Source organism: Watersipora subatra, chromosome 3, assembly GCF_963576615.1.
Source record: "Watersipora subatra chromosome 3, tzWatSuba1.1, whole genome shotgun sequence".
NCBI classification, from domain to species: Eukaryota; Metazoa; Bryozoa; class Gymnolaemata; order Cheilostomatida; family Watersiporidae; genus Watersipora; species Watersipora subatra.
The window spans coordinates 17,382,521-17,392,406 of record NC_088710.1 but is presented as its reverse complement, the minus strand read 5'-3'; positions in this window follow the sequence as shown (position 1 = coordinate 17,392,406).

Below are 9,886 nucleotides of genomic sequence, written 5' to 3'. Positions count from 1 at the left end.
TGAATCAATTTCAATAACTTACTTTATATCTGTGAATTAAATGAAATCAAATGTATTACACGTCACAGGAGTCAAACCCATGTTTTTTAAATCGCAGACAAGCACACTACTACTAAACCACGCTAGTGCCTTACCACTTTGCCTGACCAACTCTCTATATACTGATTAGTACTCATGATAGTCTCTCACAAGGTACAGGGCTGGCAAGCATACTAGTTATACTGGTATGAATAACATATAAACGATTAGACATCAAAAACTGAGCTTTATTTTATACTTTTGGCACATAAAACATCTCTTTATATAATAATACAAATTAATCTTTTATTATCTAGGTGCAACAGCAAACAAAATAAAAACAACAAATACTCTAAGAGTATAGTTAAACAAAATCACATATATATCCATTTACATGCAGAAACCTAAAGAATTTCTCAATGTCTCAAATAGAAAAGAATAAAAAGGGAAAAGAATAAGAGAAGTAAAGGTAAACATGCAGTTTCATATTCCTTGACTAGTTACATTAAGGTATCAGTTATACCATGAAATCATTGTCTCTGATTAAAATGTATAGATTATGTTTATGAGAAAATGACACACTAATCAGATACTCCATGTAATATCATAGATTTAACACTTAATATCAGTAAGAAGACACAAATAACACACATTCCATCTGATAGTTTGTTAGTAGTTTAGTAGGAATATTTAGAAGTTGTGTAACATAAACATTACTAGTGAGTCACTGCACTATTTTTCTAAACTTCCACTTGGAATAAAACTTTGAAAAAATGGAAAAATTATGCAGCTCTAACCCAACTGTGAGCACTCTCTGGGTTGTATTCAAGCAGTACTTAATGGCATCAAAAAGCTACAAAACGCTAAATGACATATTGTGATGGAAGAACATCGTGAACGAGGCCGGTGTGATGATCAGTTGCCAGATCAAGTCAGGCCTCTCCTTTATGCTTGGAGGTCTGGCCAGCGATAGAGGGCAAAGATGACTCTGCAGTCCATGATTCACGTAGGCAGAACGAAGAACAAAGCGTTACGGCGGGAAGCAAAAACAGCAAGGGGGCGGAACCAAAAGACGAAAAGATTATAAAAAGAAAAGCGTTGCAGAGAAGCAAGCAGAGCAGCGCAGCTCCCTGCGTACGATAGACGTTGCGCATTGGTACTCGTTTATTATTTATGTATGCATGCTTTGACCACTGTTATGATGATGCAAATATATTTGTTCTATAAATATATGTTTATATTCTGATAACAAGTCGGTTTTCTTTATTTACTCAGCTTGTGGATAAAGTGAAGGTGGCACAGTAAAATCCTTCACACTGGTGGCAGCGGTGAGATTCTTAGCCCAGATCCACAACAACCAAGTAAGCACCACGACGAGCGAACCTGATCTTGGCTGCCAACTTTGCTTTTAAGCATCGATCGAGAACACCGGGGTTAGTTAGCGCTCGGGCAGAGGAGCCCACCTGATCCGGCTGCCGACTTTGCTTTTGCATCAATCGAACACACCAGATTGGTGAAGGCCTCATATTAGGAAGACCCTGCCGAGACGTTATTTTCTCCTACTGGCCGAGTTATTTACACTACTGCTGATGCACGCAGTCAATTCCCAGTAACAGGCATCCTCTCAGCTAAAAATACAAAGGAGAGCACAGAACGCAGAGCGTAGCACCGACCGATTGGCTGAATTGCAGAAGCGCCTAGCAATGGTCCCACGACTTGAGGCCTCGGGTCACAGTTCAAGGCTTCTCAGTACCACGGGACAGGTGACATGGAGTAATTTATCCGCCGGTTCCTAGAGGTGGCAGAGGCCAACCAATGGATGGATGGAGCTAGTCTGTTGCATCTGAGGGAGGCAGTTTGAGAGGATGCCAAAACCTGTGAAGAGGCAGACGATGTGGGAGCCATTTTTGAAATGCTCCAGGCTCGGTTCAACCTTTCTCCTTGACAGGCAAAGGCTTGGCTAAACGGACTTCAAGGCGCTGCGGCCACCTCATTACAGGAGCACGACTGTCAAGTAGAATGCCTGGTTAAGGTGGCATATGTTGACTTGCCAGCGCTTTACCAGGTCAATACGGCAAAATAATTCTTTTGCAATTCACTCAATGACACCAATCTGCCATGGCATCTGCTGGCTGTGCCCACGGCGACCTTAACAGACGCTGTGCAAGCAGGCACTGAGTTTTTGCAGATCCAGTCGGAAAGGAAGAGCCAGCCGGAGGTGCAAAGCGTAGAGGAGCCCGCCAGAGACTAGGCCGCGGTGGACCAAGCCGCCATGCTGAACCAATTAACCCAGTTGGTCCAATTTCTCATCCGGCAAGTATAGAAGATTGCAGAGGAACATACACCTCGGGAAGGTGTTCCCATAAAGAGATCCCTGCAATTTTGGGGGTGTAGGAAAATGGGGCACATCCAAAATGGGTGCTCTAGGAGTAGACCTTTTTGCCAAGAAACGGGATGGGGCCACAGCAGTAGGGCTATCTACTGCCTGCACTAAGGCCCCAGAGTCTCCACCACCCGACAACTACCAGCGGGCGAGACCTGGCCCCTCTGGCCGGGCCTCGGCGTCTAGAAGCCGACAGGAAGAGGGACTGACTCCAGAATTACGAAGACAGGACATGCAAGGTCATGCTGTGCCGCCATTGTGACTGCATTGACCCGGACTTGTCCCCCATCAAAACTACTACGAGTTTTTGGGAGGATTGAACCCAAGACGAAAAAGAAAAGACTGGCCCCGGTGCCTCCAGACACTGGATGAGTCTAGAACCGAGGAGCGCAGGGAAACAGGGGAAGCAGCCAGCTGAACCTCCTGATATCTCTGAACCCCAGTCAAAAAGCACAAAAATAAGTTCCTACCTAAAGGACCTCGAGCGCCCCTGTAGAGCGGAACGAAGGAAGGGACCCCCTTCGCCCAGTGAGAAGCCAGTATTAAAGGCGGCAGGGCTCACCCCAGCAAAGTACCGAAACTCTCCTTGTGGATATCCCAGGGCTTGAGCCCAGGAGTATCCAGACCTGTTTCAGGTGTATGCAACGGCGCCGAGCCGATCAGAGCCCAATCACTGAGCCGAGCTACTTCCTTCCAGGAAAGATGGAGGGGAGGCCCGTTCAGTTTCTGATCGACACGGGGTGCACCACAAACCTGCAGAGCAAACAGGTGTTTGATAAGCTCTCACAAGGAGCTTGTTGGAAAAGAGTGACAGCCACGGTTTCATGGCCGATGGGACCTGGCTGTCATTCTATGGGGTCATACGCCGGCCAGTATGACTCCGGGACGTAAAGACCGAAGAGGTCTTTGGGGGTGAGTCAGATAAGCGAGGACGCTGTCTTAGGAATGCCTTTCCTGATGGCTCACCAGTGCACAATGAACTTTGAGCAGCCCGTCGTGACCGTGCGGAGTCGTTCCTTGACCTGTACAAACCGGCATGGCCGGTTGCTCTTGAGTAAAGTTTAAACATTGCGCAACGTGATGGTACCTGCCAAGACGAAAATGACAATGCTTTGCTGAGTCACCACAGAAAACTTTTGCCTGCTCGGATTAATAGAGAGTTGTCCCGGGGGCCGCCCTTGGCTGCCAGTTTGAACCGGCCTGGGCTGAAGGGAAGCATGACAGCTAGGTGTCTCAACCTTACGGACGAACCCTATCACTTGCGGGCAGGATCGGTTGTCAGCAGCTAAACAGGATAGGAGGACCATCAGATAGATGACAAACCACCTTCTTCCGAATTCAGGCCCGCCCTAGGAGACACAGAGGCAATGCTGGGTGTGAAGGTGCCAGCCCACCTGAAGGATCTCTATGTGTCTGCCAGGAAAAACTGCCAAGAGCAGGACTAGCTGGCACGGCTGGGGCAGTTACTGGTGCGTTATCAGCACACCTTTAGTACGGGCGACAAGGATGAGGGCCATACCTCCGAGGTGGAACATTCCATTCAACTGAAGGAAGGTACTCACCCCATCTGACAGCCACCCCACCGTCTGGGACCAAAGAAGGAGACAGAAGCCAAGCGGCAGGTATGGGAGCTGCTAGCCAAGGGGTTAATTAAGTCAGCCGGAGGAGCTTGGAGCTCCTCGGTAGTATCGGTCCGGAAAAAAGACAAGAAATGGCGGTTTTGCATTGACTACCGGTGACTTAACGCCGTGACCGAACAGGACACCTACCTCCTCACCCGGATCGACGATAGTCTCAATGCCCTATTTGGCAGCCGATATTTTAGCACGCTTGACTTGGTGAGTGGGTATTGGCAAGTACCCCTGGTACCAGACGCAGACGTGATGCAGAAGCGACTTTTCCTACGCAGATGCGCAGAAAAAGTCCATTTTCGCAACTCAATTCAGGCTTTGGAAATGGAAGGTGCTGCCACTCGGTCTGACCTTGGCACCGGCCACATTCCAGCGGCCTGTGGAGGGGGTCCTGCGCTGGCTGCACTGGAGGAAACTTTTGCTGTACCTAGATGACATCATCGTCATCACCCCAGACTTTGACAGTCATTTGCAATGGCTGGAGTAGGTATTGCAGAGCTTAAAGGGAGCTGGACTGAAGCTCAAGCCTTCTAAGTGCAAGCTCTTGCAGCCGCGAGTTCACTATTTGGGACATATAGTCAGTGAGGAAGGAGTAGCCACCGACCCAGAAAAGACCCTGACAGTCCGGCAATGGCCAAATTTCAGGGGTCTCCGTGAGCTACAGGGCTGCCTGGGTACGATAGGGTACTACCGACAGTACATACTCGGCTTCGCTAACACAGCCCATCCTTTGAACCGACTCGCCAGCAAAAGGGAGGCCTGATCTTTGGCTCAGGAGGAGCAAAAGGTCTTTGATAAGCTGAAGGAGACGCTGTCCTCAGCTCCCAGACAGGGTTACCCCAACCCGACTCAGCTGTAGATATTAATTACAGACTCTAGTAATTGCGGAGTCGGAGCGGTGTTACCCCAAGTACATAGGGGAGTTAAGCAAATTTTTGCGTACTTCAGCAAGACACTAAACCCGGCAGAGCAGAATTACCGTGTGACTCGGAGAGAACTGCTCGCCGTGGTGAGGGCCGTCAAACATTTGTGGCCTTACTTCTATGGGTGCCAGTTCCTCCTTCGCATGGATCACGCATCCCTCCAATGGCTGTGTCAGCGCAAAGAGCCTTCCAACCAGATGGCCAGATGGTTGGAGATCCTTGCCGAGTTCCAGTTTACCCTGGAACACAGGGCCGGTCTCCACCATGGCAACGCAGATGGGCTCAGTCAACAGACCTTAGAGGATTGTCGACAGTGCAAGCTGCTCGAGTTGCGGGACAGAGGATCGACTCACAGAGAGTTGGCCCTAGAGAACCAACAAGGGAAGAACCCGAGTCTTGACCCGAAAGTCGCCGGGACCGCGCGTGAAATGGCCAGTCGTTTGAGCCTGCCTATGCCCCTAGGAGTATTGAGGTCCAATTCAAGGCCAGTCAAAGCCACCCCGGGACTTTGTGGGACGGATTCTCAAGATTTTGTGGGAGGTAAAAACTACACAGACCACTACAGAGAAGTTGCAGATGCCACGCATGCAGATGGCCGGACATGGACCAGTGGCCTCCATGTATCTCTCCCTGCAGCAGGCGACAGAGTTAATTTCCGAGCAATTGGAATTGGGTGGGTTCAGGCTGCGACAGCTGCATCACATTCGCCAATTTCTCTGGCTGCAGAACAGAGTACTGTAGGCACGTACTGCTCCACACAGCCAGCCGAGGTGGTGCTCGGTTTGCCCCCACCTGTTCGAGAAACAGCTGTTTGGCAGACTCACACCCTGGCCCACTCTGGGGTGGGAAGAACAGTCAGCCGGCTCCGACTAACCTGGTATTGGCCAGGTATGACGGTCATGGTGAGGAAAATGGTCAGGAGCTGTGAGGTCTTCCAGGCAGCTAAGCACAGTGGCAACAGGGGAGCAAGTAGCCGGCAGAGGCTGTATGCAGGTCGCCTATGGCAAAAGGTAGTAGTGGACCTGGTTAGACCGATGCCGGAGACACCGAGAGGGAACCAGTGGATCATGGTGCTAAAGAACCATTTCACTCAGTAGCAGGATGCACTGGCCTTCCCGGATGCCATGACTTCCGTAGTTGCCAATGCGCTGAATGAACAAGTATTTTGCTATATGGGCTTGCCGGAGTAAATACATACGGACCAAAGGGCACAGTTCGAGAGCCAACTGATGGAAGAACTGTGCTTACTATGGCAAGTGGAAAAAACATGCAACGCCCCGTACCACCCTCAGGCTAATGACATTGTGGAAAGAAACAACCGGCAACTTCGAGACTCGTTGCGAGCATTTTTGCTAACTTGAGAACAGGAGTGGGAAAGGCTGCTACCCCAGCTGCTGCGGGCCTACAGGGGTACGCCGCACTCTGCTATGGGTGAAACAGCAAACCTGCTGATGTTCGGCCGAGAGTTGCCCCTGCCTGACCTGTTGGAAATCAGCCCACCTCCACTGGAGAACCGGCCTTCTCACCAATACGTACAAGAAAGACCGAAGAGGTTAGAAGCGGCTCACGAGATACTGAGGGAGGCCCAACAGGCTGTGAGACAAGAGAACCGGGAGGAGCCACCACTGTACACACCAGGAGAGTGGGTGTGGCTTCTGAACAAACGCCGGCAAAGGGGAGAAAACCCCAAACTATAGGCCAAATACGTGGGCCCTTTTAAAATAATAAAGGCCTAGGCAAGCCATACTTATTTGATAGAGAGACAAGGCCAGTCCTCTGTCCAAAATGAGTGCCGGCTTAAGCCTTATTATACCTGTAAAGAAAAGCTAGGCCAAGCACCAGCTACACTCGAGCCGCGACGCGACCCAAACATGAAAGGGGCCCGCGCCAAAAGACAAAAGGAGGACTGCCAGCTCAAGTTGGACTTGGCCAAGAGGCAAACAGAGGAAATCTCACAACGAAAAACAATAGGCAGTGAGAAGGAAAGTTAGTTAGAGTTGGCTCGGAGGCAGGCAGAGCAGCTACTCCAATCTAATCAGGGGATAATAGCCGATGGTAACTCAGAACAAAGGAAGCCGACCACAGAGGAGTCAGTTAGTGAGGAGCTAGCAGATCTGCCAGCTGAGCTAGCCCAGGCTGAGAGCCCTCTCCCAGCTCGACATAAGGAGGAGTCTAGGGAGCCCATCCGGCTAACCCCTGGCCGGCCCGAGCTACTAGACCACCGGACAAGTATGGCAAGTGGGCGTGACTGCAGCAACTAGCAGCCAATCCGAGCCCTCCTTCAGACAGCAAATAGGCATGTAGAGGAGCCAGGAGAAGAGTGAAGTAGGGGTCTCTTGCTTTTACACCCTACAGCTACACAGACCGTCTTCAGGATATCTACACTACTTTTACTACGAACACTTTTATCAACATGGCTAGAACAGGTGAGCTCACTAATTTGTTATCTACTGAGCCTTGTCTGTCCGAACCTATAGAGAGCGATGAGGAAGCAAGGCTGGTGGACTTACTGGTCTTGGATAGAAAGGAGTTTGCGCTCTCGAGCCAAACTGCCTCTGACGAGCCAGTGGGTGACACAAGCAACCGAGCAATGGAGTGCTCTGACCAGGCTGCCTCCTCGAGCCCTGCTCGAGTTGAGTCACACCTGGTTGACACTCTGTCAGTCGTCGGCCAATCTCAACCCGCAGGAATAGTTGGCTACAAGTTTATCTCCAACAGCTGAGAAGGCCCCGGCGATTCGGCCCGAACAACTCGGCAGCATCTACTACCGAGGTGGTACTTGAAATACATGAGAGGATGGACTGGGTGGCCAAGATTGAGACAGCCCAGGCGGCTGAGACGGCTCGAGTCTCTTACATTTTAGAGACCGAGTTCAATCGGTCACCGGCATCTCCCAAGCCCAGCAGAGAGCCGACACGGCCGGACCAAACTGCACGGAAAGAAAAGAAGCCGATTGTGAGGACTGAGCGCTTTGTGGACAAGACCACTTGGGAAAGAATACAGGCCACCATCTCGACACCTGGGACCTGTGATTTCTGCCAGGTCAAGACAAGCGCGCGGAGGATCTGGCAGCATGTCGTGCAGCATTTCCCTGTCTGGGTGTGCTCCTGCCGTCATCAGCACATGTCACGCGACTAGCTGATGTCGCGCAGGAGGACGGACATGTGGAGGCAGCAAATGTGAGCGTGTCATTTACCTGGTGGACAGGCTGCGCTGGCAGTCCTTCTTGCGCTTCTTCTTGCGCTTCCGGGGATGGCCGGCCGACCTGCCCATGTGGGAGTGTTGGCCCACACTTACGCCAACCGAGAGGCCGGCCAGGGCTTTGGCCGTTCGGACAGAAGATGACCACCCCTGGGAGAGGCCACACCAAGAGAATGGCCGGGCCAAAAGCGGCCCGCACCTAGAAAGGAGAGATTTGGAGCCACAGACCGGCAGCCTTCCTACCACAGTAGGAGAAAGGAGACTCCCCAGTCTGTGTCTACTCTGCTCACTAGAGCGGATCAACTCCAAAGCCTATTGGGAGAACGATTTGAGGAGGAAGCGCTCCGATGGCTACGAGAGTCCCACTGCGACCGGCTCTTAGAGGATAGCCGCCGGTGGCATCAGATGGCCCTTCGAGCTCAAAGGCTCTCTAGAGATGCTCGACATCGGAGCCATGATGCCCTGTTTTTGGAGGATACAATCTCTCAGTGGAAAAAGGAGGCTTGACAGCATCGGCTCTGAACACAGACGCTCTCTCCCTCCGGCGTTGGTCGGATGGCACCTGTGGCCAGTCCTGGGGGAGAGTGTAATGAAAGAGGATCGCGAATGGGGCCGGTGCGGTGATCGGTTGCCGGGCCGAGCCTCTCCCTTATGCTCGGAGGTCTGGCCGGTGATAGAGGGCAAACATGACTCGGCAGTCCATGGGTCACGTAGGCAGAACGAAAAACAAAGCGTTATGGCGGGAAGCAAAAACAGCAAGGGGGCGGAGCCAAAAGACAAAAAGATTATAAAAAGAAGAGCGTTTAAGAAAAGCAGGCAGAGCAGCGCAGCTCCCTGCATACAATAGACATTGTGCGTTGGTACTTGTTTATTATTTATGTATGCATACTTTGACCACTGTTATGATGATGCAAATATGTTTATTCTATAAACATATGTTTATGTTCTGACAACAAGTCGGTTTTCTTTATTTACTCGGCTTGTGGATAAAGTGAAGGTGGCACGGTAAAATCTTTCACAATATTAAAAAAGGCAACCGAATATAGCCTGGACAATGTGTGTATCTTCATCCAGCAACCACAAGTCACAGTGTTCCATGAGTGTTGTCAGACTTCTGTAATCTCTATTTTATACTTGAACATTACTTACTGCTTTCAACTCAGACAAACACTCAGTTTTTGTTATGGCCAACAAACAAAACATGAGAAAATATTTTATCAGACGGGTTTCTGTTACGAGTTGCTCTACTGTCTGTAGACGCGCACTTAAATATTATAAACTCATTCATAAAACATGAAAATAATGCCCAAATTGAATGATCCCTGTCCAACTTTGGTCCACTTTGGGTTTCATTTGTATTATGTAATGTTTCCATGCAGTACTCGGTATATGAGCTAGTGTAGTCTCTGTTGTTACCACGCAGTACTTTCCATGCATATAATCCAGTCTGTAGTACATGTATATGATAGTATCCTGCAGCATTAATTAAAAAAGGTCAGGTGGTGTGCGATACTCCAAACTCTACCAACAAAAATACAATACAGCTGTGTATATTCCACCGACTATCACAAGCAGGTGCTCTGCTAATGAACACATGCCTTCATCTATTTCATGTAATATTTTTCTCAAGTTCTTATGAAGTTTACCTTGTGTGTTAGATTTAATAGACAATTGCTACCTGTCAGCATAAACTTACAGTTTGGTGCTTCCTATCATTTCAATTTAATTAG